The sequence below is a fragment of the Oryx dammah genome, unplaced genomic scaffold, assembly GCF_014754425.2.
Source record: "Oryx dammah isolate SB20612 unplaced genomic scaffold, SCBI_Odam_1.1 HiC_scaffold_2, whole genome shotgun sequence".
Classification (NCBI taxonomy): domain Eukaryota; kingdom Metazoa; phylum Chordata; class Mammalia; order Artiodactyla; family Bovidae; genus Oryx; species Oryx dammah.
Genome location: NW_024070186.1, coordinates 61,090,040 through 61,093,596, shown reverse-complemented (window position 1 = coordinate 61,093,596; position 3,557 = coordinate 61,090,040). Strand labels below are relative to the sequence as shown.

The 3,557-nt window shown below is 43.8% G+C and overlaps 1 long non-coding RNA gene across 1 annotated transcript in view; it reads right to left on the bottom strand.

Moving 5' to 3' along the window:
- Positions 1–1,767: 1,767 nt before the first annotated feature.
- Positions 1,768–3,557, bottom strand: part of LOC120869777 — a 26,693-nt gene continuing 24,903 nt past the window's right edge. The window contains exon 3 of the long non-coding RNA XR_005722632.1: positions 1,768–2,019. This is a non-coding gene — a long non-coding RNA (uncharacterized LOC120869777). The remainder of the gene's footprint in view (positions 2,020–3,557) is intronic.

Below are 3,557 nucleotides of genomic sequence, written 5' to 3'. Positions count from 1 at the left end.
ATGGCATTACCGACTTGGTGGATGTGAGTCTGAGTGAACTCCGGGAGTTGGTGATGGACAGGGAGGCCTGGCGTGCTGCGATTCATGGGTTTGCAGAGTCGGACACGACTGAGCAACTGAACTGAACCGAATCCTTTAGCTGTTAGCAGCAATAGGAAGTGTAAAGAGAGCTGACTTTCTCCAGTAAAGGGAGGCTCCCACTCCTTTGTTCACCCTAAATGTTTGCTTTGTGGACCGTGCACTGGCTCTGAGGTATCCATTTAGCCATCTGCTCTCGCCGTCCTGTAGCACAGATCTGGTCAAATATCTACTTCTATGCTGTGTTTAGTCACTCAGTCATGTCCGACACTTTTCAACCCCATGAACTGTAGCCCTCCAGGCTCCTCTATTCATAGGGATTACCCAGGCAAGAATATTGGAGTGGGTTGCCATTTCCTTCTCCAGGGGATCTTCCCATCCCAGGGACAGAACCCAGGTCTCCCGCATTGTAGGTGGATTCTTTACTGTCTGAGCCACCATGGACGCCCTTCTACTTCTATAGGTATGGTCACATCTGCTTCTATAGATACAGTCCTCTTATTCCCTCCCCTTTAGAAAAATGAGTTTTAATATTAATTGTCTCTATACTCTTTTTTATTTTATTAAAATAACATCTCTTTACTTATTTGGCCACACTGTGCAGCCTTTGGGGATCTTAGTTCCCTGGCCAGGAATCAAACCAGTGCCCCCTGCATTGGGAGTCTTAACCACTGGGCCACCAGGGAATTTCCTGTCTCTATACACTTGAAAACCCACTCCAGTGTTCTTGCCTGGAGAATCCCAGGGACGGGGGAGCCTGGTGAGCTGCCGTCTATGGGGTCACACAGAGTCGGACACGACTGAAGTGACTTAGCAGCAGCAGCAGCATACTCTTGAAATGTACCTGTCTGACCTTTCTTGGATGATTTTAAACCTTTGTTTATAACGTTAATTTCTTTCTGATTACCAAAGTAATATTTTATTATAAAAAAGATCTGAAAGATACAAACCAAAAAAAAAAAAAAAAACCCTCAAAGAGGACAGAAGCAAATTCTGCTAACTGCCCCACCTAGATATGTCAGACCTGCTAGCATCTCCCCAGCCGTTTTGTATCCAGTACACAGGCATTCTCTTTTTCTCCCCCGAGATGAATCACACGATGCATATTATGGTATATGCTTTCTTTACTGTTGTTGATTAGTCACTAAGCCCACACACATACACACATATAGTATACATATAATCACCATTGTTTGGAGAAAACAATGGACAGATATCACACTTATTTCACATAAATATTTGTTGGAGTTCGGCAGATTTGGAAACTAAAGACCTGCTGGGTGTGTCATCTTGTGTAAGTTATTAAATGTCTCATTTGTAAAATGGACAGAAATGCCACCCACGAGCATTACACGAGAAGATGAAAGCAAAAGCAAATCTAAACTTTAAAGTGATATGCAAATGTGAAAAAACCAAAGTTCCCTGTAGCCATAATAGGAAGATGCAAAAGATGCCAGTTCTCCAAATGATTTTACTTTCCATACCAGAAGTTCCCAAGAATGAAGCGTCTGCATTCTTCTCTGGGTTTACACTGCTGACTGAGTCAGCCCCAGGGCCTAGCTTCCCCCAGGCAGAGCCATTCCTGAGGCTGTTCCTGGACCTCAGGTATGGGCCAGTGGGCAGAACAGTCAGTTCATGAGCCTGACCATCTGACCCCAGCTTTACCAGCTGCCTTTGCTCAATGAGGGTACATATTTAACTTCTTAGTGAGTCATTCTCTAAGACTCCAAACTGGGACAGTCAGCTTCGTCATCTACTTTACTTGATGGCCAAGAGGAAGTTTTGATGATGGAGAGGAGGGATTTTATGGCCCTGGGAAACACTTCCTCTGAACTGGTATGGCAGGGAGGGGCAGGCTGGTGCAGTAGTGAGTGTGCAGCAGTCAGGCCTGGGACACTTTGGCTGGTACCATCTCTGCCTGGTAGACTTCAGTTTTGTTATCTGGAAAATGACAAAATTTTTGTCTCTAAATGAGGTGTTTTTTCAGCTTTAATTGAGGCATAATTGACAAATATAAATGAGTTGAATATAATAATTATGCCTATTATATAGTGATTTAAATTTATATACATAACGTTGCTCCAAAATCATTGCAGACAGTGAATACAGCCACGAAATTAAAAGACGCTTGCTCCTTGAAAGAATAGCTATGACAAACCTAGACAGTGTATTTAAAAGCAGAGATATCAGTTTGCTGACAAAGGTCTGTCTAGTCAAAGCTATGATTTTTCCAGTAGTCATGTACAGATGTGAGATTTGGACCGTAAAGAAGGCTGAGCACCAAAGAAGTGATGCTTTCGAATTGTGATGCTGGAGAAGACTCTTGAGGTTCCCTTGGACTGCAAGCAGATCAAACCAGTCAAATCTAAAGGAAATCAACCCTGAATATTCATTGGAAGGACTGATGCTGAAGCTGAAGCTCCAATACTTTGGACCCCTGTTGTGAAGAGCCGACTCATTGGAAAAATTTTTGATGCTGGAAAAGATTGAGGGCAAAAGAAGAAGAGGACAGCAGAGAATATAATATGATAGATAGTAACACCAACTTAATGGACATGAATTTGAACAAACTCTGGGAGATGGTGAAGGACAGGGAAGCCTGGCATGCTGCGGTTCATGGGGTCTCAAAGAATCGGACACGATTTAGCAACTGAACAACAATAACAACTAAAGCATCCCACCACATCTCTCTTAACCTCTAGGCAATGCCTCATGCTGACCCACCTGCCTGGACCACCCTCCAGTCCTGTCTCAATCTCCAACTCTGGCCTCCTCTCCACACTGCTTTCTGAGATCAAGGAATATATTTTAGTTTCATATTCCTAGAACCTAGTTCATATCTGGAACACAGCTGGTATCTAATAAAGGTTTGTTGAATAGAGAAATAGATGATTAAATGAATGAATCTAATTAGTCATTGTGTGGCACAATTAAAACCTACATGAGTATCAGCTGACTCCAAGCCAAACAGGATTATGTATATACCAAGTGTCCAGCATGGTGCCTGGGTCATATTAAGTGATATAGAAACATCTGTTCTTCTCTTCTTTTCTTCCTTTCTCTCTTAAAACATTTTGCACAAAAACTCAAATACCAAATAAAGACCAAAGCCAGGAGCCCTCTCCCAGAAGTTGAGGGGGGTAGTGGCGGTGAGGAGGGAGGTGTTGGTTGAACCCACTTCTTGGGAGCCTATTGGTGTATGCACTCATATGTGCATAAGGAAGAAAAAAAAGGGGGGGCTTCCCAAGTGGCTCATGAAAAAGAGTCTGCCTGTCAATGCAGGAGATGCAGGGATCTGGTCCAGGAAACTCCACACATTGCAGAGCAACTAAGCTCCTGTGCCACAGCTACTGAAGTCTGAGCAACCTCGAGCCCGTCCTCTGCAACAAGAGAAGTCACTGCAGTAAGCCCGTGCACTGCAACTACAGAGAGGCTGCGGCTCCCTGCAACTAGAGGAAAGCCTGTACAGCAACGAAGAC